The 26,546-nt window shown below is 40.5% G+C and overlaps 1 protein-coding gene across 14 annotated transcripts in view; it reads left to right on the top strand.

The window, feature by feature from the left end:
- Positions 1-1,454: 1,454 nt before the first annotated feature.
- The window catches only part of HS3ST5 (heparan sulfate-glucosamine 3-sulfotransferase 5), a 279,335-nt gene continuing 254,243 nt past the window's right edge, over positions 1,455-26,546 (top strand). For 3 of the 14 annotated variants that reach the window (XM_048844749.2, XM_048844741.2, XM_048844743.2), the window contains exon 1: positions 1,458-1,648. The gene's annotated coding sequence lies outside the window, so the exon portion shown is untranslated. Of the gene's footprint in view, positions 1,649-2,153; positions 2,574-2,650; positions 2,702-26,546 lie in introns of those variants that run through there. The other 11 variants (XM_048844752.2, XM_048844751.2, XM_048844750.2 and 8 more) reach the window with 6 other exon arrangements.

The raw sequence follows: 26,546 nt of genomic DNA, 5'->3' as shown, positions 1-26,546 counted from the left end.
TCATTTCTGTGTATAAACAGAACTACAAATAAAACTGATAACATAAATATATGTTTTAGTGCTGAATATTAAATTAGTTAAAAGGTTTGATGTAAAGTATGAATTTTTCATATACTATCATTCACCTTTGTTGAATATATTATCATATCGGACAAGCAATATTTTTAATCCTTGGAAACAGTGCAAACTACTAGCATCATTTGTTCAATAAAAATACACTGTACTCCTTCCTTATTGCTTGTATTGTTAAAGGCTTCTCTTAATCTGTTATGAGTGGATTTTAGTAAAAAAGAAAAGAAAATGACGTCTTTAAAATATAAGAATTTGATTGTGTGCTATTGTTGCCTGCTAACAATGAGCTAAAGAGATTAATGGATCATAGATTTGGCAAACAGCCACATTTCCTCCTGTTCAATACATTTAACAACATAATTTTGTTTAACTTTTATCATTGAAGGAGTTGTTGGTAAATAGAAGTTGGATTTTTATACAGGTTTTTCCCCCAGAAATCCTGCAGCTTTTTCAGTCATTCATGGTGAACATTTGAGTCCCATAGTTTGATGGGTGAGGAATGAAAAATAGCAGGCTCCTGATTCACTTGTGCGCAGCGCCTTGTGTAGTCTTACACTTTGGTGTAAAGTGGATATAAATTATTATAAATCTGAATGGTAGCAGGCTCTTTTGTTGTTTGTTTATCATTCTTCATACTCTGGGACTTATGTCACTATGAATAGCAAATATATATGCATTGTAGCAGATTGGTAGCATTTTACACCCGCTTTGTACTAAGAAAAGGAGTAGTTGTGGCACCTTAGAGACTAACCAATTTATTTGAGCATAAGCGCTGTAGCTCACGAAAGCTCATGCTCAAATAAATTGGTTAGTCGCTAAGGTGCCACAAGTACTCCTTTTCTTTTTGCGAATACAGACTAACACGGCTGCTACTCTGAAACCTGCCACTTTGTACTGGTGCAAATAACTATACAAGTAAAGGCCCAAGAAGAATCAGGCCCTCAGTTGGTATTTTCTGCTACTTGAGATACTTTGGGCCCAATCCTTTTCTCAGTGGAGTGATTGGCCACCAGCCTGCTCACATATGTATGAACCAGTTCATACCTTCATGAGACCACTTTCCAACTTCTCATTTGCAATTATCCAGTTTACCCTAGTTCCCTTCATCTTCCCTCAATGACGAAAAACCAAAAGGTATACCTTCAGAGACAATAGTTGAAACTCCTAAATGCTGTAGTAGTTTAAAAAAAAAAAAAAAAAAAAAGCTCTGTACTTCCATCCCAAACTCGCATTCAAAAGCCCTCCTCCCCCTTCCCAATCTCAAGGGTAGGACAGTTTTAGAGCAGATCATCTGGAGAAAACTCCAGTTAGACAAGGTATAGCTGCCTCTCTTCAGCCTGGTATGCCCGCTGGGGAACACTAGTGAGACTCCATGATAGGACCGGCAGCAGCAGTCGAGCTTAAAATGCAAATCAACAAGGAAACAACTTGACGGTGGCTATTTTTCCCTCTCCTGCGAACGGGGGTGTCTGGGGTTTTAAACCATTCCCCCTATTTTATTTTAAAATATTTTAATGGGGCAGGAAGCAAACCATGGCACCTAACTCCTGAGCCCATCATTCCGTTTGGGAAGAAGGTGAGCTGAGGGTGGGCGGTGCAGGCATCAAATCAGGTATGGCAAAGCTGTCTCGGCGATGCTGCCGCTTCCTTACGCTGCAGTGGAAATATCCGGCAACAGTTCACAGAAGCAAGCAGCAGCGCCCCGGCCGCTCCTTCCCCGCCTGCCGAGCCGCGCTCCCCTCCCCGCTCGGGTCCCCTAGGGCATGCTTGCACCCTCCCCGGGGTGCCCAGTGCGTGGCTGAGGCAGGCCCGGGCCCCTCGGAGCAGCGGCCGGGTCGCGCCTGTGTGTCTGCGCGGGGGCCACCCGCGCTGCGCTTCCCAGCCTGCGCGGCTGTGACCTCCGGGGGGCGGGGGCTGCTCCGCGCGCCGGGCCCAGAGACTCGCGCGCCCAGCTGGGCACATCCACAGGCGGCGGCAGCTGCGGGGCGCCCCTCACTGGCCGGGGGGAGGGGGAGGTAGAGGGGGCGCTGCGGGAGAGCCGCCGGGTCTCCCTCACAGCCACGGAGGCTGGACCTCCTCTGCCACGCCGGCCTCCCGCGGCAGCCGGGGAAGGCAGGGGAGTGGGGCTCTTCAGCCGGGGGAGCGAGCGAGAGAGTTTGTGTGAGACTGGGGGCTGCATCTCCTGCGGCTGCTGCCGCCGCTCCCGGGCACAGGGGACGGGCAGTGCAGGGACGGGGGCTGCTGCCGCCGCTGTGCCCGCGCCGCGGGCGCGCGCCCTGCTGCACCTGGCCCCAGCCTCTCCTGGGGTGTGCAGAAAACGCGTCCTGAACTCCGCGACTCTCCCCGCGCCCCCGCCCCGTCTCCAGCAGTGCGTGTGAGTGTCTCTCTCCCGCACGCCGCAGATCCACTCGCTCCCGGGGTCTCCCGCGCGGGGCTGAGCCCTGGCTGCTGAACGGCGAAACCCGACCCGCTGCCCCCCGCCGGCTTCTCAGGGTGCCCGGGTAAGTGGTGGTGACGAGCAGGAAGCCTGCCCCTGCCAGCATCTGCTGGGCTAGCGCTCGCGGTGCCCGGGCTTACCGCACGCGCGGCCAGGCGGGGGGCGAGAGGAAGCGGCTGAGGTGATGCTGAGGTGAAGCTTTAGAGAAGGACTTTTCCGCGGCTGGGCTGGATCTCTCGGACATCGCGCCGGGTACCGCAGGAGGGTTCTCCTGTGTGTTGCTGGGGCTCCTGCTGTGTGGGGGTTGTGCATGTCTTTGGGGGACACTTTGGGGGTTCTGTGGGCGTGCTACCTGCCGCACCACGGTGCGTGCCGTGTGGGGGCTTCCCTGTCTTGTTCTGGGCACAGTGGGGGCATTGTGAGAGTTGGCCGGGGTGCAGTTTTTCGGAGGGGTTGGTTCTCTGCATTGCTCTGGTACAGTTGTAGGGGGGCTGCGTTGCTGCAGACTGTGTGCCTTGCTCTGGGTACAGTTGTGGGATTGGTGCCGTGCACTGCTGAAGGGTTTCTGTGCATTGCTCTGCTGGGTACCATTGGTTCTGTGCCTTACTGGGGATAAGGCTGGAGCTGGGCACGGGGCTCTGTATTGCCGAGGGCAGGTTGGAGTTGCTGTAAGGAATTAGCCCATATCTGGCTGCCAGAGGCTTGTGGTTTATACTGTTACTGTTAGAGTGACCCCTATATTAGTAGTGATGCGATTCAGAGCTGTAGAAGGGGAGTGAGAGGGTCTGTTCTCCCGCCAGCCAATGTAACCTGCGGTGGGAGAGGCTCCGCTCCTGGGGTAGGTGGCATCGCGCCTCCTGTCGCCTGGGTCCCAGCGTGGGTCTTCCCCACTCCCACCACAGGCAATTCAGCCCTTACCCAAGGAAGCCGCCTATGGAGTTCATCAACTACTATCCTTTCTTCCTGCCAGCCCATATCTCTCCATTATGTGCTTCGTAGCGGGTTCTGGCTGCAAAATATTGTTCCCGTAAGGGAGCTTTAATATTTGCAAAATGGTTGATATCAAATTAGTGCCTGGCTGCACCCAACTAGAGGTTTGTGCCTGGTGACTCCTCTCAGATCGCTGGTACCTCCGGCTGTCAGATGTCAGACTCTCTAGAGCAAGGGGGCTGTTTGTTCCTTCCCACGAGTCAGGCAAAGCAGTGGGAAACAGATAAAGCTGGTGATTGCTGGAGACTTTTAAATAGATTTTTGCTACACGATTTCAATATTTCTCCTGGTTTTAGAAGCAGCACCACGAGGAGCATATCTTGTCTCCGTTTATTTGAAATACTGGGTCTGATCTTGCTCCCATTCAAGTCAATGGCAAAACTCCCATTGACTTCAGTGAAAGAAGGGTAGGGCTCGTGCTGAATACTGTTCAAAGGAAAAGAATAAGAGAGCATGCTGAAAGAGGTACAGTAGCAGAGATTAGTGAAAGAAGTTCATTCTAAGAAGATAAGAATAGCTGTTACCAAAGGGATGTTTAGCTGGATTGTGTCAGAATTATCTTGCAGATTTCCATTCGGACATAGAAGAAAAATCTAAATGATTGTCTTCTCTTCAAATGTTTGCTAACAAAAGGGAGACTGAGTCACTTTATACACAGACTTCCACAAAATATCCAGGGGGTCAGAATGTTCTGTTTTTTTGTTTTTTTGTTTCTAGTGCTCTACTTTCCCCTTCCCCTGCCCCTCCCCTACTATAAAGTTGTTAACCAGAGAGGGGCCGGATCCAAAGCCCACTTAGCTCAGTGCAAAGTCTCCCATTGACTTCAATAGCCTATGGATCAGACCCTAAGAGTAAGCAGTGGGAACAGGAGATTAACAAGAGAAATGTAATATCCACAAGGAAAGGTGTTGCATAATATTCAGTTCTTGAACAGTTCCCCCTTCTCCTTGGGGGAACGTAGTACATGTTGTATACTTTTTATTTCTTCTTCCATTTTTAAGAACTCCTGAATAACATATACACAAACAAGAATGCATCTTAATAATTAAAATGAACATGATATAGATTACAAAGCATATTTTATGCAAAAAAGGAGTAGATGGAAGTTTTAGTTCATAGAATGTTGTCTGCATAGTGGAGTATCAGGGTTAGAAGCAGTTCAATATAGTAATGGGACCCCAAATCTTTAATAAACCTTTAAGAAAAAAACCCTCTCATTTGCATATCCTGACCACTTTTTAATCCTCTTCACCTACTCTAAAATGATAGAATGTTATTTGTACTTTATAGATCTATTTGTCAATTCTCTTGTGGAAGCTCTATATATAGTGATCTTATTAACTTTTCTACAAAATGTTAAAAAGAACTCCAAAACACTTAATATCCTTATACAAATATCTAACAACTGTCAGGGTCATTGCCAGTAATCCAAGATGCCTACAGATATTTAATTGTTAGAAATAGGATGCTTCATAGCAAAGAATAACCTTTCCATATTTTCTTATAGTTACCCTTTTAATAAAAAAGTCAAGTTCATATATGCTGTATATACAATTCAAGGTACTGGACCTAGCAATCAGCTTTTTTCTATGCTTTCAGCAGAATTGCTATTAAATTGAATGTATTTATTATGTATTATATTATGTATTATATTTATATTTATTTGTGGACAGATGTTCCTATTAGAGCTGGGGGGGGGAGGGCAAGGCTTTAATGTAGATAAATGCTTTTCTTTTTGTCACTTTCTCTTTTCTCTTACAACCTTCACATTATGGGGAGGAGGCTCAGACTTAAATGTCAGACTGCAGTTTTTATCCCTAACTTTACTGTAATATCCTGAATTTAAATTGTTTTAAATCAGGTACTATATATTTGGGGCTCAGTTAGACAGAATTTTGTTGAGGTTTTTCTTGTCTTATCTGGTAGTTACTGACAGTCATTGCAATAAGTTATTTTTACTATTTTACTTTTATTTAGATAATGAATATTTTTCCATATTAAAAACTTTGGCCTGATTCTCTCCCCCCCTCTCCCCCCCCCAAGCTGCTAAGCAACTGCAGGTCCTGTTGATTTCATCTGGAGTTGTGGATATTCCACAACTCTGAAAACAAGGATATTTATTTGCATAAATCTTAGCATAACCCCTGGTAGGCCATCAGCTATGCTGTGTTATACACCTTTTTAGATTTTGTCCCAATGACTGCTCACATATACATTAAGAAATCCAAGTGATACTTCAAACATTTGTGTATGGTTTCTGAAATTAGAAAGGTGTATACTCATTGTTGGTATTTTAGGTTTATCCATAAATGAAGCGTGTATGTGATTTTTGGGGGGCAGGGGTTCCTAGATCAGAGGTTGTAGGGAGTGGGAAAGGAAATTAGCAAATGAAGAATCTACATTTGAACCTCCTTTAGTCACTTTTAACCTTCTTGTCAGTATAATCTGCTGAGGAAAAAGTGTTGCTTGATCCAGATATTACTCTTGTCTAAATTTTTCATTTAGGCTTCTGAAAATGTACTATAAAGTATGTTCCTTTGAAACATATTTATAAAGTCTTGTAATCTTCCAGTTTGTTTATCATATGACTGATACTGACAGATTACTGAGCTCATATAATTAGATTGTAAACATTCTTACCAGGATTCCAGCAAAAAGACCCTTGACTTTCTTCTGACTTCTTGTCATGTTTATATTTTAAAATCAATTGTATGGTGTCATATCCTAATTTGTAGAGCAAATTCTTAGAAATTGAAGAATATTGTTCTTAACTCATAACCCATCAATTTAAGAACAAAAACATTCATGTAGCTCAAATCCATCAAAATATTGTATTCAGGTTATGCATTCTACGTATGGAATATGACATGTAAAACAGATGGTATGTAAAATTATGCATACCATGGCTGGAGAACCACAATATCTAAATTCAGTGCAACAGAACAAGGAAAGACTGTCATATATAACTTGATGTTTTAGTGGCTTGTGTGTACTGGCTTAGCTTTTATTACTGGTTTAATTCATGAATTTTGTTTTCCTTTGTTTTAATCATGACTTTCTAGAGAAAACAATCTCCCTTAGAAATGCATGAGTTTACCACACAATAGAGTCTAGTGGCTAAATAACATGAAAACATACATCAAGGGAAACACTGTTATATCAACTTTGGTCCAAAATGTAAATTATGTAAAGGCAAGCTTTCACAAAATTCAAAATTAATAGAAACACTCTTGTGTATTTAAACAACAACAACAGCAACATTTTTTTAACCAAATAAACTGCCCCTGCAATTTTGCAACGCAGATAATGTTTACTTGGAATTTTGTTACTCATCCATACTTTGTTAGGTAAACAGTATCTGGCAATGGATGACTTTAATGAAGTCATTTTGGTCTGTGTAAATACTGTGCTAGTACCAAATCCTAGCTTTCTTTCTCAGGCATTGGGAGTTTTGCTTCAGTAAAGACTGCAGGATTTGGTGCTGAATCAAGAGTTTGTAACTATGCAAAGTAGTGCGCATTTTAAAATCAAATAAAATGGTTATAGCAGAAGGACTCACGTTCAGAAAAACACTAAGCCCATACATATCTTTAAGCATGTACTTAAATCCCATTGAAGTCATTGGAACTTAGGCATGTGCTTAATAGCTTTGCTGGATAGCGATGTTTTCCTGAAGCAGGGCCACAAATATTGACAGTGGTTGGGCTATACTATGTAATGACTGCTTGACAAATTTTATTAACTTTTTTTGGGGGGGTGGGGTGGGGTGGGAAGCACCTTAAAGAAATTCTACTTTATTTTTTTAAGTTGTAAATCTTTTTTTAAAATGTTCAAATGCATTTTTAATTACATAAAAACCATATAGTGATTCTGTAGGGCTGAGACATCTTATGCTCAGACCCAAGTGAATTTTCAAAGATGAAGTATGAAAGAACAAACTTTATAATTAAAGTAACACACGATGAACTCTAGTAATACTAACAGACACCAATATAACATAATACAAAACAATCTTGTCTAAAGCTTATAAGGTTCAGCTATTATTGAATAGGTAAATTAAGGAAAGTTGTGACACTTAAACTATTTAATAACCCAGAGAACCTTTAAGATATTTGAGGTGACACACTATGCTTCACGTTGCAAAAACGGATAATGTTATCTCACTGGTACCTGTGGTCATGATGCATGTTGATGATAGCAATGGGATGCTTCTTGAGAAGATCTGACTTTCTATGCAGAGGGATTAAGATAACATGTCTGTCATGGTGTGGTATATAACACTCATGTCCAGTCCATTTCTTTTCTGCATGACATCAAGTTTATCCATTCAAGTTGCTGTACTAGTATCTTGTATTATTATGTCTTGAATAATTTTGACTGTGTGCATTTGTTGGAGTCTCCAAAGGACTATCATAAATAAAACTGTTTGTCTTCGTTATAGTAGAGACATTTGGAGACTACCAAGGGATAACTGTAAAAGCAGCAAAGAGTCCTGTGGCACCTTATAGACTAACAGACGTATTGGAGCATAAGCTTTCGTGGGTGAATACCCACTTTGTCAGATGCATGTGCAAGGGATAACTGGATATTACATTTAGGCAAACTTATTTACTAAATACCAGAAATGATTGGTAAAAGGTCTTTATGACTCAATTTATAAACAAAGGGTATATACTCTTGTTTTGAAAAGTCATAAAGGTGATGCCAATACTGGTTTAATCCTGCACAGAAATAACTGTGACATGAGTTGAAGAATAGGGGTTTGTCCTCCAAAGCAGGTGCTTAAACTTGCTCAGCAGGTATATAAGCTTTCTGTACAAGCTGGACCACAATGCCATCCACTCCACTAACTAGATTTGCTACTATGATGATACCTTAAAAAGTGACATGTCTGACAAGTACAGTGGGCTTATCTTCATGGCAATAGCCTTGTACAGCATCCTGGGTCTTGTGCAAATGGGCAGCTTTTGTTTTTTTGGTCTTACGGCTATTATGTTATACATAATAAATAAAAACAGACACCACAGAATTTGTTTAAATAAACAAACCTAAACCATTTACCAGTATTTTTTCACTTGAGACAGATACTGTTTTAATAGAAGTTTACTTAGTTTACAGAACAGGCCACTTTAGTCTACTCTCTTACTCCTGCTTCTGAGAACTAAATTTACAACAGATTTGGGACTGACTGACAAAGGAAAGACAAGCAAAAATGTATCTCTTCAGACAGAGATAAAGTTTGTACTCTTAAGCCTAGATAGGACTATTCATATGTGTAGAATTATGCATTTGCTTAAGTCTTTTCAGGATCAGGGCCTTGTTGGATAGAATTTTGCAGAAACCTCACTGCTTCATTGGATAGATAACACTTTCTGACCACGCATCCGTGACTATACTCTTTTCTTTGGAATTCACAAAACATCAGACCAATACATTGATTTTTGTTTTGTTTGTATTTATTTAACAATAAGATCCAGTCTGTGTCTATATCTTGCTCCTGTTGCTTCCTACATTACAACTAAGATCCATCTTTCCTCTCCATCCACACAACTAAAACTCGCGTCCTGTGTCTCAACTACTGCAACCTCCTCCTCTCTGGCTCTGACAAATCCCATCTTGTCCCACTGAATCCATCCAAAAAGTTGCGGCAAGGATCCTTTTTACTAGCTCATCACTTGACCCATGTCACCCCTCTCTTTGTGTCCCTCCATCGTCTCCTTTTTGCCATTGCATCAAACAAACTCCTTGTCTTCATTTTCAAGGCATTTTCAGAGTCTATCCCCATCCTACCTATCCTCTCTAAAACATTTAATTGACATGTCAGCAATGCCAAACTTTATTGCCTACAGTATGTAGTAAACTTTCAAACAAGCATCTTCATTCTTTGTTCCATGTTGCCCATTATGGAGTACCCCCACAAACATGTGCAAAGCCACCTCCTTCATTCTACTTAAAATTCTCCTCTGCCATGATGCCTACAACATCCTGACAATGGTTCGGCAGTTGCTTTTCTGAGACCCCCTGATTATTACCCTGGCAAATATGACCGTACTGTTTCCTTGTGCTCCCTGGGTCTGTTTGTTCTTTCCACCAGGTGTGTCTGATTTTATGCCCAGATGATAAGATCATTCAGGAAAGAATCATTTATGTGTTTGTACAGCACAATGGGGCTGTGGTTCATGATTAAATCCCCTAGACACTAATGTAATAATAACATTTAATAATGTTAATAATAACATTCACAGTACAGTCTAGAATAGAGAGAAAGGCAAGATGAAATGGTTACCTTAAATATCTATATATACATTTCTGAACTAATTATTTTTCAGTTGTGTTGAATGTATACCACACAGAAGTGATGGTGAAATCCTGCCCCCCTTAAGTCAATGGGGATTTAGCCACTAACATTAATGGAGCCAGGATTTCATACTCCTTTAGGAATTACATAGAGGGGGAGAAGATTGGTGACCTAGCAAACTCAGCTTTGGAGGTAGATCTTTGCTTAGGAATCAACACTGCAGAAGGTTTGGAGAAAGGAGTGTGGGAGAAGGAAACAAAGGAGGTGCTGATGCTAGCAACACTGGGAGACCGAGGGCGAGTGGCACATGATTTATGTAGGCCATAGGTAAATTCTACTGGGCCTCAAAGGTCAGACCAAAAATTTAAAAAATGATAATGATGGGAAGCCAATCGAGCTATTTAAAGAGCATTTGATATTGTTTGACTACCAAGGAAGATAACTTTGGCTGTTACACTCTGGATTAGCACGAATGGGGTTTGGGGAAGGATTTTGATTGAGGGTTTGGGAAGACTTGAAGTTGAATAGTTGAGATGGCAAATAAAAAGGGCATGGACAAGAGTTTTTGCTTCCAGGACAAAAGAAGGCTTCATGGGGATTGGGAGGGGCTTGGTTTTTTGTTTTGTTTTGTTAATCGTGTAGAAAAGAAGTGAAAAGGTTTAGTGATGGCCGGATATGTGGCAAGAATGAGAGGAAGGAGTCAAACATGATTCTGAGATTGTAAACCTGAGAGATGCAGAAGATTAAATGAATCTGATACTTTTTTACTAACAAATGAACTTCCTTATACTGATGTTAATCCATGGGACACAAATCAAAAGGCAAAATGAATATCAATTGTCTTGTCTTTGTTTTGTTGTTGTTGTTGTTTTTAAAGCAACACTAAGAACAGCTAAGATTATAGTTAGGAGCTTTGCTACTACAGCATAAACAAAAAAACTTCTGTCTATATAAAAATGAGAATAAGCAGGATGAAATAAGTGTAACAGATCAATAAAACAACACAAAAATTATCTAAAATGCTTCTACTGTTAAGTAAACAACAAATCTGATGCATTGCTGGAATGAATGCTTAAAAGTAAAAAGTTAGAAGGGACAATTCAGTGGATTAAAAATCCTGATGGACACTAATTAATACAGATTATATTTTTAAAGGTGTTTTTTTTTTTGTATCAAAATCTAAAATGGTTTCTGCTTTGACCCCCTTCTAAGTTCCCTGTCACTAGTAGGAATCTGCTGAATGTCAGACAGGAAAAACAATGAAGATAAAGGAAGATATGATAGCACAATAAATTTACTATAAATGTTTCCTGAAGGTAAAACAAAACAGCAGGGCTCAGTGATTGACTGGAAGGCAATTGACTGGATCGAGTGGATCCTTTCTTTGGCAAGATTTCAGAAATGGAATTTATAGGGAATCATTGCCAGGCATTCTCATCTATGTGCTGCTATATAATTATAAAGCGTAGTATAAAATGGGGTGGTAAACATTTTCTACCACTTAATTTCATATTCGTGCCTGTAGCAAAAGGATTGATATCCAGTGCAAAATCAGATTTGTAATTAATACTCTACATTTCCATCTATCCAGACAATAAACATGCTTTTATTTATACTGTAGGCAGAAGCATGCAGTCCAGAATTATGATTCAAAATCTAATTTCAAAGCAAATATTAAAATACCTGCTTTTGTGAACTTTTCAAATTATTCTGAAAGAAAAAAGTCTTTGTGGCTTTCAAATATTGCAAAGACTTTACACATAGGCAGAAGAGACTTTGCGTGAAAACCTGCCTCATTGAAGTCAGTGGCAAAACTCCCATTGACTTCAGTGGGGCCAAATAACTGTTGTAATAAACTGTACATAGCAGGTGACATCACTAGCACACATTTAAAAACTATTAATTATGCTACTTCTTCTCCAAGGGAGGAATTCACTCACTGGCATGAAGTGCAACTGTCCAGGCTCCATGTGGGTGGAGTGCAGAGTGCCTGGACAGATGAAATCTGCTCTACCTCCAAGTCTGGATCAGAATGTGGGGCTGCTGTTTAAACCGAAACAGCTGCTATTCCAGCCCCGTCTCCATAACCACTGCATAGTTGTTCGGGCACTAGATCCATGTAAATATCACTCAGCAGCTCCTTCCCTTGCCTTTCTTCAGTCTGCATTATTGTCTTCCCTGCTTGCTGCTTTGATGCCAGTGCAGAGACCCATTATATAGGTGTGTCTGCACTCTTCCTGCTATCCACTTGCACAGCTTGGTACAGAGGGACAGAAAAAGGTGAATTTCATCTTTTTATTGATGAGTCAAGTAGGACTGAACAAAAAATGGTATCTTTGAAAAAATTCAAGACAACATTTCATTGAATTTTGTTTTCTGGTGAAACAAAGCAAAACTTAAAAAATAAATTGTTTTCATTTCCCCCTTTTATTTTCTGTACCCCCTTTTCTAAACTGGGAGAAAAATCCAATGAGGAAAAAATGGAATATTTTTGTTTTTCTCATGACAAACATTTAGTTTACTTGAAAAACTGCAGTTTTGAATTAAACAAATTTTCCATATATTTTAGGTGGCTTTTTGAAATAAAAATAGTCTTTCGAAAAACTTTTAACCAGATATAATGGTATGCCATAAAGCTGAACAGGAATTGTTAACTAAACATTTTTTTGTTGGAAAGTGCTGGTTGTCAAAACCAAAACTGTTCCCTTGTTGAAAATTTTTGCCATATCCTCTTTGAGTGGTGTGTTGTTGTTGTTGCTGTTTTTTAACAAAATGTTGTTTTTGTTCAAAACAACTTCAAATTTAAAACTAATGTATAGTAAAATATATGAATGTTTAATTTTAAAGTTATGAAAACAAAATGTTACAAGTTAACTTGATCTAAATTATTTTTTTCAGATTATCAATCCGTGAACATTTGAGATAAACTTTTTGTCTCTATTCAGGATGGGAAAATTGTCATGGGATGGGGAAGATGTTTCCTGCTAAGCTCTACTAAGCACCTAGTGATAGAGCATATGAGCTCTTCCAAATTCCTTCCTGAGGTGTAATTTTATCCTAAATCTTCCTCCATAACAGAAAGGAAGAAGTGGATGCTTGGGCTCCACACAACAGCTGGGGAAAGAGGAATAACTAAATGATCCCTCTAGGTTGCTTTTTGGCTGGATATGAGTTGATTAATCCTTTCACTTGGCTCTGTTTCTGACCAACTTTCAAAGCCAGAGGTGAGTGGACTTCTTAGTGCTAAACTGGATTTAATCTATGGGAAGGCAAGACCTGACGCTAAATAGTAATTGGAAGGTAGCTTGAATGGAGCCAGGGTAACTTACTCTTCCAGCAGTATAAAATGTAATATTTGTTCTTTGTTTGTCTCTGTCCTTAGGGTGCACCAATAAGAGCTGTCTATGAACTAGACATCTTGCCTTCTGGATTCTGTTACCCAAAACCCAAAAGGCATGGTATATGCCCCACAATCCGTGCATTGGATCAATATGGAAAGTTAAGAATCGAGTTATAATAATATTCCAAATATGCTGGAAAACTGTAACTGGCCAGTCATTGCTGGTGACTCTAGCCATTGGGGGTAAAATCCGCAAGAAAGAGGACCTGCAGGAATTGTTTTCTTATTTCAACAAATAATCATAGTTTAATCTGTGCCCTGATTCTAAAGCCTGGTCTGCACTGAAGTTTTGTACTGGTATAAATATATTGATTAGGGATGTGATTTTTTTTTAAACCAATATACCAATAAAACCCATTACAGTGGATGCAGTTCTACTAGTGTAAAGGTGCTGTATACTAAAATTGCTTATTCTGCTTCTAATACAGGATTAAGTGTTACCTGTATAAGCACTTTCATAATGTTGTAACTGGATCCACACACTCCTTGTGGGGTAGTACTACTATAACTATACTGCTGCCATTAAAGCAGTACAACTTTTGTGGGTAGACCAGCCCTAATTGTGTGAAACCGAAAAGCATTCTGAAAACATGAGCTATTAATAGAGGATTGCTGATGAAGATATACAAAAACAGTAGTCATTTCTTGCCCATGTTTCAATACCTACAGTTATGTTGCTCAGTGAATGCTGCAAAGGTCAGTTTGTACTCAATGTTAAAATCCTATTTACAAGTTCATTTTCAAGGGTTTATAAATAATTGAGATCTGTATTAAAATAAAGGGCATGAGTTCCAATATCTGTGCTCAGACAGAATGCAAACGTGTACATACATAATCTTATATGGTGAAATGTATTTTGACACACATGGCACTGAACATGTCAGGATTTTGTCTTAGTTCATACTCCTGCAAACTTTCCAGGTACATAAATCCCCACTGAGATTATTAGAAATTCAGCTTTTATAAGGTTTGCAGAATGGACTCATAATGGGAATATACATAACACTGGGCTGATAGTTTATATTACACAAAGATCTTTCAGCTCATTATGGGGAAGAAGAAAATGTGTTCAATTATGATTTTACTATTCATGAGATCTCAATTTTGGGTATCGTTTAAAGTTAGTATCAGTGAACTTGTAGCTTCTATTAAATTCAATATTCTTTCTCTTTGGAGTTTATCTGCAAATTCTCATGGTGAACTATTACCAGGGTCTTGTAGTCATCTCATTCAGACTGCCAGAAACACTCTACAAGTGAAAATGAATGGCTACCTAGGATTTGGTTAACAGGAACATATACAAATGTATGAAATGTATATGAACTATAGGAATGGTTCTGCTTCCCACTCTGGTCCTTGTATGCTGCTCTGGTGACTTTTAAGGTCTGTAAAAAAGATGGCACAATGATTGGGGAGGATTCCCCTGGCACAGGCAATTTGCTGGGGTGCCCTAAGAAGCCCTTCACTGGCTATGATCACAAACTGAAATAGGGACTGGGTTCTGGGAGGAGCAGGAGTGGGGCCAAAGAGAATGGTGGTTGCCCTTACTTAAAGCAGTCCCTTTAAGTTAGGCTGATTTCAGCCCCTTTAGCAGGAACCTTTGCCCTACCTTCCTCTGCACTCTACTTTCTGACCATGCCACTGTTTATACACACATGGAAAGAACTAGGATAGGCCCAAGGTGCAAAATTTAGATCCGACTCTGAACTTCCCCAAATTAGGACAGGATGTGTAGCCTGGCTTTGTAGAGGGAAGGATTTGTTGGAAAATTCCATCCTTTATTCAGTACAGAGGTGTCTGGAATTTCCTCTAGTTAGTGCAGGCTGAGGTGAAGGCTGACATAAAAGCAGTTCAGTCAGACCCATTCTTGTAAAACTTAGCACTGCCTGTTATAACTCCTCATGTTTGCAAAATAATGTGCAGTATGCTAGACCATAGTAACATATAATACACGTTGCAAGATACTTGAGAATAATCTGAGAATGGAATTGAGTGATCAATACATTATATACCTCCATGTATAGATTTCTGATTTGTTCTATTAATTTTATATTACATGCACTTTCTGCACAGAGTATATTTGAGTTTATTTTTAAAAGTATAAACATAAGGAAGAATTATGCTGCAAAGTTGAACTACCGTATTAATATAAATAACTATATATAAAAATAAATAACTATAAAGACAGGTTCAGAGTTCCTTTCATGTGAGGGAAGCATATTAACTAACAAGTCACACGATTGGAGTGTGTGTGGTGGGAGGAGAATCTTATTCCTACTCTGAAATCGTGCATGCCTCTGGTGTCTTCCCCATCATCCTTTTCCCCTGTTTCTGACTGTTTCGTAAATTTTATTAGGTTTATTAGTATCTTTTGATGCCATGAGTCCACTCCAGAGCATGCTATCCAGAAGTACAAGGAAGTTGCTCAGCCACTGTAAACTTATGGCCAGTCTCAGATCTGGTGGTTGCTGCACAGTTCACACATACTGGGATAGTGAGTGTTCTCCCCATGGTTTACAAGGCTTCCATCACAGACTCCAGTCTCGGATGGTTTCAACTTCCTATCTGGTCAAGACTTAGCCATATGCAGACTAAATCTTTAATAGGTCTCCAAAGTTATGTCATAGTGCTGCAAAACTCTCTGCAGCTTGTCTTGATTTTAAAACATTGTCCACTGTGGTGTAACTATGCACACCAATTAAATCATAGAAATGTAGAGATAGAAGGGACTTCAAAGTTATCAAGTCCAGCCCCTGCCCTGAGGCAGGACCAAGTAAACCAAGACCATCCCAACAGGCATTTGTCCAACCTATTCTTGAAAACCTCCAATGATGGAGATTCCACAACTCTCTTTGGAAGCCTATTCCAGACCTTAGCTATCCTTATAGTTAGAAAGTTTTCCCCAATAACTAACCTAAATCTCCCTTGCTGCAGATTTAAACCCAATACTACTTGTCCTACATTCAGTAGATGTGGAGAACAATTGATCACAGTTCTCTTTACAGCAGCTCTTAACATATTTGAGGGCTATTATCAGGTCCCACCTCACTCTCTTCTTTTCTCAAGACTAAACATGCCTCCTTTTTAACCTTTCTTAATTAAATCAGGTTTTCTAAACCTTATCACTTCTGTTGCTCTTCTCTGGACTCTTTCCAATTTGTCCACATTTTTCCTAAAGTGCGGCACCCAGACTTGGACACACTACTCTAGCTGAAGCCTCTCCAGTGCCAAGTAGATCAGGGCAGTTACATCCCATGTTTTACATACGACACTTCTGTACATACACCCCGAACTATTTTTTTTGCAACTGCATTACAGTGACTCAGCTTCAATTTGTGATGCCCTATGAGCCTCAGATCCTTTACAGCAGTGCTACTACCTAGTCAGTTATTCCCCATTTTGTAGCTATACATTTGATTTTTTTTTTCCTTTCTAAGTGAAATACATTGCACTTATCACGCAGATGAAATTCAGTAACTCTCTAACTTGTCCAGGTCATTCTGAATTATAATCTTGTCCTTCCAAAGTGCTTGCAAACCCTTCCAGCTTGATGTCATCCACAGATTTTTATAAGCCTACCATCCACTCCATTATCCAAGTCACTAATGAAAATGTTGAATAATACTGAACACAGGACTGACCCCTGCAGGACCCCATTACATATGCCCTCCAGTTTGACAGCAAACCATTGACAACTATGCTCTGAGCATGGGTTTTTTCCAACCAGTTGAGCATTCTTTTTATGTTAATGTCATGGCCACTGTTTCATATTCCTCTCTCTACTGCTTTCCATGTGCAATAGGCCTAACAGTGACCTTAGTTAACTAACCTTGTGGCTTCTGCTGTAGCATCTATTATCCAAGTTCTAAAATAATCTGGGAACAACTTTGCAAAATTGCTTCAGCCTGCATATTTCAAATGTGTAGTAGGAGTCTTGGGCATCAGTGGCACCTTGGTGTCCCTGTAGCACAGTTTCTCTTGAAGACTGAAATGTTTCGTCTAGCTCAAATCAGAGGTATCTGGATTAAATTTAATGGACCTGTGGTATACAGATCAGACTAGATGGTTCCTTCTAGTCTTCAACTTTATGAAACTATGGAGCGTTGAAAAGTGGTAGCATTAATCCTTTCCATCTACTTATCTCTATGCTCCACATTATCAATGTCCACTTCAATATGTTGCATGAGATGCCTTCTTATTCTACTAATATTTTAGTCTGTGGGCCCCTGGGGTCAGTTAAAATATTACAGTAAAGCTAAATTTATTCCCTGATATTCTGGACAATCACCTGTATTTTAAAGTGGTACATCCTCATAAAGCCAAATTTTAGAAACATGACACCTAATTTTGCACCCACGATCTTGGGTTCAGTCACAATTGTGTTTATAACTTAAGTCTGCACTTAACTGTAAAATCTAGGGGCCAGATCCTTTCAAATGATGGGAAAATGGCATAGCTCCATTGACTTAAATGCACCTATGCTGATTTCTACCAACTACAGATCTGGCCAATGGATGACAAAACTATCTGACTTTTGAGCTCAGTCTGCTAGTTAGAAGTGCTAACTGTGTCTTCTTGGATACCTTAAGTGTTCCTTTAACTGGACTTACATTTGACTGCTGACCCAGTATCCTAGGATGTTTGAAAGCCATTATAGAAAATGTCCCACTTCAGACTGTAAGGGGGAAAAAGTGAAAGGTGCAGACCCATATTCCCACACAATGGTATTTTCTCATTTGTTCACATGTATTCAGGAAGGAAGCAAGGTTACCTCCCTCTAGCACTAGGGAAATAGAATATTCTCACTTTTTTTTGCATAATACCCACTGGCACAGCTGCTTCAGTTACAGCTTTTGTTGCTTCTCCTGCTGCTTTAGTTTGCTGATTATGATGCTTGTGCTGCCACTGTTCTTCATGCTTCACTCCCTGTTTTGGCTGCTTCTCATACTTCAAAAAAAGAAAAGGAGTACTTGTGGCACCTTAGAGACTAACCAATTTATTTGAGCATGAGCTTTCGTGAGCTACAGCTCACTTCATCGGATGCATACCGTGGAAACTGCAGCAGACTTTATATACATACAGAGAATATGAAACAATACCTCCTCCCACCCCACTGTCCTGCTGGTAATAGCTTATCTAAAGTAATCATCAAGTTGGGCCATTTCCAGCACAAATCCAGGTTTTGATGATCACTTTAGATAAGCTATTACCAGCAGGACAGTGGGGTGGGAGGAGGTATTGTTTCATATTCTCTGTATGTATATAAAGTCTGCTGCAGTTTCCACGGTATGCATCCGATGAAGTGAGCTGTAGCTCACGAAAGCTCATGCTCAAATAAATTGGTTAGTCTCTAAGGTGCCACAAGTACTCCTTTTCTTTTTGCGAATACAGACTAACACGGCTGTTACTCTGAAACCTCTCATACTTCAGCTTCTTCCATTCCAGAATTCATTGTGTTACTGGGTGGCCTGACCTGAAGTGTCTGTCTCCTCCTCAGGGCCCTCTGCCTTGTCATCTAATTTGATGTTGTCTTTATCCTCTGATTCTCTCCAACCTACAGATTGCAGTGGGCACCCAGCCATGGAATGGAACCAGCTTCTGGGCACAGAACATACCCCACTGCTTCTGGGCATGGATTGCAACCCATTAGCCATCTGTTTGCCTGATCGTTATGAATAAAGGCTGCCCTGAACTAGTCCTTAGCGAGGCCTTTAACATCCTTATCTCTGTCTTCACACAGCCTTACTAACAGAGCTTTTCTGAACTCCCTGCAATTAATGGGCACCATGCCACTCTGAATTTAACCTTCCTTATCTTGAAACTAGACTTTGAAAGGAACTAAACAGTTCTCTCTGTTCATTGAACACCTTCTGGTTCAGTCTAACTGCTCTTTTTGTATGTGTGTCAGGGAGCAGGGTGTATGTGGGGAATACATTCTCTAGTCCACCAGCTGCCACTAAGTTTATCACTTCTCTCTTGGGCACCACAAATCCATGCCAGTTCAGCATTCACCCCATTGAGACAGCCTGACATGTTTCATCATGTGGTGCAAAACACTTTTTGATGGTGCTCTGATACAGGCAAAGAGCACTACAATACAGTCATAGAGTGAAATCCTGCACTATGCTATGTGTGAATACTGCAGGGTGAAGAAGCCTCTTCTTCTCTCTCTCCCATGTAAGCAGAAGGTAAGGATCTCTGCATAGCATGCTAGTAAGCAGTAGGAAGAGGGCCTATCTCCAGCACTCCCATCACGCTGTAGAAGAGGCATAGTCTACTAACTAGGGTGTGTATCCAGACCTTTAACCAGCTAACATGTGCTACTGCTGCTCCTGTTAACATCACTGCTCCTTTTAAAATAAGCAGCCAAGTGTTCCTGGCAGTATTTTCTCCTAGCCAACTGTGAGCTAGTCGGTCCTGCGGCCGTAGGATGGCTTTTGTGCTAGATGCATGTTGGATAACCCTCTGACTCCACTCTTTTACTAAAATAATGGCAGGATGTTGTCATTAGAATTTATTTTATTGTACAGTCTTAGATTGTCAGCTCTTTGGACCAGGGACTTTTTTGTTCTTGTACAGTGCATGGCACAGTCAGGCCCTGATCTATGATGGGGGTGGGGGAAGGCTTCCAAGTGCTATCCCAGTACAAAAAATAAATGATTATTTTACATTAGTTGCAGGCCAAAATATTAGTGGAAACGTGAAGATAATTCATTTCCTGTACATTTGTTTGATTTGAATGAATGTATTAAAAGGTTTTGTTAATGCCCACAAATGTTTTCCTAAAAGATAAGTAAAGATATATTTATTAGACGTAGTTTCTTTTGAAATCACATCCAGAGCACTGTTTCCAGAGATCAGATCCTTCGTGTGGGAATCTACCTTCAGGTCCTTCATGTGGGAATCTAGACACTCTTTAAGTCTATTCTGCTTAATTAGTTGTCCATTACCTTGCCTTGAGACCCACCCTTGATGCAATAAGGATCAAAGTGACACTTAATTGGAGAGAAGGGTTCTTCATTCCTTCTGGGAGTTGCATGCGGACTATATCTCTCTTGGGGTGACTGCAAATGTCATTGTTGTTTAATAGATTCAGGCCTTGCCTTAATGAAGGACTATATTACTAGCTCTCCTCACTGTGAGTGATCCCTCTCAATTCTTTGCTTAGTCCAATCTCTCAAGGATAAAGATAAAGCATAAGCCATGCTGCAAACTCTCTCTCCCCAGTTTCACCTGGAATTTCATAAGAAGAAAATAACAAAATTACAAGTTACTCCATGCAAAAAAATCCACCCTATCACAAATGTTCTGTTACAGCATAAAATCATCCATCTCAAAATTAGATTAATCAGTAACTTAGTATTTGTTCCATTCATAGTGGGGAAACCCTGACTAATTAACAAAGTGAAATATTGCCCTTTTTGTGACTGAAATATGCAAATACTAATGAGATTATATAATTGTGCTGTCGATTAATTAACAACTGTTTGTGTATGGTTTTTGGCATGTATTTAGAGAGATTTGCAGTGTCACTATGAGTCTGTTAGAATTCTGACTTAGTATGGTTAATTAACGCAAATCCACTCGAACCACACAAAATTTAAAACTGTTGCTTGACCGACAGAGAAGCCATTCTGACACCATTGTTGCCCCTCTGCTAAGCAGTAGCAGATGACCAGGATGCTGTGGGTTAGCTTCCCAATTGCAAAGAAATGAGTGGCGCTGAGCCACAGTGTATTCTAAGCGTAACTTATTTTTATTTACATGTGTATGTCAATCCCAGAACAGAGATGGTCAAACAGCATTCATGGCAATATATTCTTTTGGGAATCTCAGCACAACAATGCCTGGGTCACAATGAGCAACTCTGCCCTGAGAATTGACTCTAATCAGACAGAGTAAAACTCTCCTGCTACTCATGCAGCCTCTCTCCTTTCAAGGACCACTGCCTCTACATAGTTTTTGCTGTGTAAGGCTCTGTCTTCACCTGCCATAATATTATAGTGGCAGTGATTGGTTCAGTTACATTCAAATATTTGTGTTCTACCTCTGTCTTCCATGGTTTGTAACTTTCTGAAACATTGACCTGCTGGACTGAAATTTTCCAAGCTTGGTCTCTGCCTGAAGGAGAGCTTGGTTGGAAAGTTTGAAGAAAAATTATCAAGTCATTACTTTTAGTATAAGGAGAATTGAAAATGTTATTGCTCACTATAAAAATAAAATACTTCCAACCCTTTTTAACAGGATTGCCATCTCTGAGGCACAAAAAACTAGGACATATGGGATGATCCTCAGCCCATAAAACTAGACAGCTGTCAGTGTTTACTGAGAACCCTTACAAATTTCCCAGGAGAGCTACCTCAAAAAAGGGACAATCCTGGGAAAATCTGGATAAGTAGCAAACCATTTTTTGGAATAGGCATGTAACCAGAATGTCTGGGTATAGAAAGCTGAAATTTGGTATCCAAATAATCCTCACTTGAAGTGCTTTTGAGTAGTCTAGTAAAATCTTGGTTTTGGTTTGACTCAGTTATGACCTGTAAAAAATTGTATGCTGGGCACCTGTCCATGTTTTGTATATCTTTTTGTGTATCTAAATGAATGCTGTGTTGCACATGTTGTGTGACTAATTTTATAAGTTTACTGAGTATGCAAAGGGGTGAGATAAGGGTGCTCACAATTTGTACAATATGCATGATGCTCTGATGTACCTGATCAGCTCTTCATTGGAGATGGGTATTCTGTGGGTCTCCTAAGGAAAATGGGACAGTACATTTCAGTGGTTTGTAATCCAGTAGTTCCAAATCGTGGAGTTCACATACTCTATCACCACTTTGTTACAACTTGACAAATCTTCAGAGTTCTAAAGAGGTGAAGTTCCTTGTCATTTCATTCCTTTTCCCCATTCCCCCCCTCCCCTTTTTAACAACAGCAACAACAACAAAACACCTAGGAAATCCCATATAAAATCTTTTAGAAGGTTAAGGTCCTGATCTTGCAAAGACTTATGCATAGGAAGAATAATTCCCTCTACTGAAGGAATTACTGTCTGAAATTCTGCGGTCTTTATTATGCAGAGGCCAGACTAGATTATGGTTCTTTCTTCTGTCCTAGCTCAGATGTGAGCCGCTTCAGTGTAGAGCCACCTCCGACTGCTTTCACGTTGTATCTGTACTCATCTGTGTGAGGTGGTAGTTCTTATTCAGGCATGTCCCATGATTCTTAGCACTCCATGTTTTTCCCAATGGATTGTGGGAGAACTTGTCTGTCCTGGATATGCAGGGGAACTGTGGGAAGGCATTGGAGGGCTATCTGTACTGGAGTGATTTACATGTGTCCTCACTGCAAAGGGAGTAGGTTACAGCACTTGGGCTTTAACATGTAGGCCAGGACAGGCCAGTTAGCCTGGGTTGAAAACACTGATGCATCTGGGAGAGGCTTTGTTTGTGGATGGGAGTCAGCTTAGCAGCATGGTCTGGGTTGACTGAAGTGAAGACAAGCCCTGAGTGTGACATAGCAGAGCTCATGGATATATTCAGGTCCCACCAAGGGGAAGTCCAGTGAAGCTCAGAACATGGATGATGATCTTTTTGCAAATATTCAAATCTACACCGAGTGGTGTATTGTGTTAGAAATGTGGGTGGTGCTTATTTTGGGGATAGAACTTCGAAGAGGACCACCACCTTTCCTCTGCCCCCCGTCTGAGTCTGTCTAGAAGGAATGTTAAAATAAAGTTTTTGGGAAGCCCTAATGTGGACCACAATAAAATTATAATGTTAAAGAAAAAGGGGGGATGGCAAGAAACACCTGATTTAAAAAAAATTAACTTATTAGTTTCATATTTGTGCATCTGAAAGGATTGATATTTGGAAGAGGAACTCTTTAGGGACAGGTTTCAGAATAGCAGCCATGTTAGTCTGTATCCGCAAAAAGAAAAGGAGTTCTTGTGGCATCTTAGAGACTTACAAATTTATTTGAGCATAAGGTGCCACAAGTACTCCTTTTCTTTAGGGACAGTTCCTTAGGTCAAGTATAATGTAGAAATAATTCCCAGGTCTGGAAACTTCTGCGGATGAGCTAGAGCAAAATCTTGGGTATAATAATACAGATTTTGTACTAAGATCCATGACACAACTTTATAAAGTGCTCTCTAAATTTAATCTGGAAAATTATTTAGTGTGTGGAATGGCAGGGATCTTCCCACTTTTCCCCTTATTTAAATGCCATTCATCTGGCCTACCTCACTTTCAAGCATCATTGCCAGAATGCAACTAGTTGGAGCCTGTCAATATATCTTCAGAGTCGCTGAGTTGGCCAGTGGGTGGCAGCACTCCTAGCTCCTAAGTGAAATCCCATATAAAATCTTTTAGAAGGTTAAGTTTCAGAGGAACAGCCGTGTTAGTCTGTATTCGCAAAAAGAAAAGGAGTACTTGTGGCACCTTAGAGACTAACCAATTTATTTGAGCATGAGCTTTCGTGAGCTACAGCTCACTTCATCAGATGAAGTGATGAAGTGAGCTGTAGCTCACGAAAGCTCATGCTCAAATAAATTGGTTAGTCTCTAAGGTGCCACAAGTACTCCTTTTCTTTTTTAGAAGGTTAAGGTCCTGATCTTGCAAAGACTTAGGCACCTGAGTGAAGAGTCAGTAACTGAGCTCAAGAATAAACCCTGATCTTTATATGGAAGTGCATTTTACATAAAATAGTGTAAATTGTGGAAGTTAGCCATTTACTCTTGCTCTATATTTTCATTTACTTATATATTGCAGAATTTAGTGTAGTTGGTCCTTCATGTTAGGAATATGTTGAGCATGAAATGGAGACTACATCATGCTTTATTATTTAGATTTCTGTAGTACATATGTCTCAGTGCCCCAAGAGCTTACAATCCGAGAGTCTGATCCTGCAAACGCTTAGGCACCTGAGAAAATTTACTTTCACAAGTAGTGAAAGTACAACTAGTCATTGACTCCCACTCAGCAGAACTACTCTTGAATAAACTTGTTCATGTGCAGAAGTGTCTGCAGAACAGACCCCATAGAAATCAGGATGATGGACACACATTTTGTTAATTCCTTTTGTTACAAACTTACCTATTTTTATACTTTTGGCCTGATAGCTCCTGTCATTTAAGTGAAAAATAAACCCAAACTTTAAGCAGGAATTCAAGTTCTGTGTTTTGGATAAAGAGTACAGCGTGTACGGCATATAACTTGTGAATAAGGATTGATTTTGGGGGGGCGGAATTTTCAAATAAATCTGTTAATTAGTTTGACTTTAAAATGGGAACTTTAAGTATTCCCAGTGTATAACCTTTTCTTTGGAACCCTTTTGCTAACTAATGGCTGGTTTGTTATCTTTCAAAGTTTCCATTTGGTTGAAACTTACTGAATTGTATGTTACTTTTGAATGTTTATATGAAGAAACTAGGTTGTAATTTAATAACGTTATTTGTTTTTTTCTGTCCTTTATGACCATAACTTTCCTTTATTTGGAATGTCTACCATTTACTATGGTTTTCAATGGGACATAAGTTGCCTAGTGGGATTGAAGGTGTTCATGTCTTGGGTAAAAAATCACCATTACATCAATAGTAGGAAGGAGAAATCCTTACTAGAGATGGCTGCTGTCTTCTGTCATTTTTAATGGGACTGAAGCCACAGGCTTCCCTCTCAAAAGATGGATATCAATTCACACAGCCATCCTCAAACCTACCAACATGTGGTACAAGTAATTGAAATGTGTGAGCAGTGATTGAAATGTGGAACACCTGTTTTTTGTTGTGCATGGCACAGTAATTAACGAAGTCTAAAGTGTTACGGATTTTGTTCACAATGTGAACTAAATTTTTTTATTAAAGAAAACTGGAAAAACGGGATCTTTATCATCCAGCAATAAGGACCCCACGTTCCCCAGGTCATCCACAGGGCTCCTCAGCCCAGACATCTACAGCTTGAGAAATAACCATTAACCCTCCTGTAGACTAGCCATTAGAGGGGGATGCACACTTAGTTATATACTAGACAACAGTAGGACAACAGGTCTCATGTTTGTTTTCCAGCTCTGGGGGAGGAGTGTGGTATAGTGGTTATAGTAAGGTGGTAGGTCCTATTCCTGGCTTTTGGAGGAGTGTAGGGTCTAGAAGTGTCCCATAGCTTGGCATTTACTTGCCATTTTAGACTTTGCATTTGGCGTTGTCACACTTAGCAAATCTTATTTCTTCTAAAATGAAGCTTTTGTTTGTAGGAAATAGGTTCTTTTGTGAGTGTAATATTTCCCTGACAAATCCGCCAACTGACTCTTTAAGGGTCTATAAGCATACTTGAGTAACTTCACACATGTGGGTAGTCAATCTTAGTCACTTGGGTGAGTGTTTGCAGTATCAGGCACTAACTTTGTAATACATGTATGACTTCTGATTATCATTTAAATGTATATTTGTAATTAAACATGAATTAATAAATAGTAATTTGTATAGTAACTTGCCAGCAAGTTAAAGAAGTATGGGCTGGATAAATGGACTATAAGGTGGATAGAAAGCTGGCTAGATTGTTGGGCTCAACGGGTAGTGATCAATGGCTCCATGTCTAGCTGGCAGCCGGTATCAAGTGGAGTGCCCCAAGGGTTGGTCCTGGGGCCGGTTTTGTTCAATATCTTCATAAATGATCTGGAGGATGGTGTGGATTGCACCCTCAGCAAGTTTGCAGATGAGACTAAACTGGGAGGAGAGGTAGATATGCTGGAGGGTAGGGATAGGATACAGAGGGACCTAGACAAATTGGAGGATTGGGCCAAAAGAAATCTGATGAGGTTCAACAAGGACAAGTGCAGAGTCCTGCACTTAGGACGGAGGAATCCAATGCACTGCTACAGACTAGGGACCGAATGGCTCGGCAGCAGTTCTGCAGAAAAGGACCTGGGGTTACAGTGGATGAGAAGCTGGATATGAGTCAACAGCGTGCTGTTGTTGCCAAGAAGGCCAATGGCATTTTGGGATATATAAGTAGGGGCATTGCCAGCAGATTGAGGGACGTGATCATTCCCCTCTATTCGACATTGGTGAGGCCTCATCTGGAGTACTGTGTCCAGTTTTGGGCCCCGCACTACAAGAAGGATGTGGAAAAATTGGAAAGAGTCCAGCGGAGGGCAATAAAAATGATTAGGGGACTGGAACACATGAATTATGAGGAGAGGCTGAGGGAACTGGGGATGTTTAGTGTACGGAAGAGAAGAATGAGGGGGGATTTGATAGCTGCTTTCAACTACCTGAAAGGGGGTTCCAAAGAGGATGGCTCTAGACTGTTCTCAGTGGTAGCAGACGACAGAACAAGGAGTAATGGTCTCAAGTT

This window comes from Caretta caretta, chromosome 3 (genome assembly GCF_965140235.1).
Source record: "Caretta caretta isolate rCarCar2 chromosome 3, rCarCar1.hap1, whole genome shotgun sequence".
NCBI lineage: Eukaryota > Metazoa > Chordata > Testudines > Cheloniidae > Caretta > Caretta caretta.
This window is presented reverse-complemented; position numbering and strand designations above follow the sequence as displayed.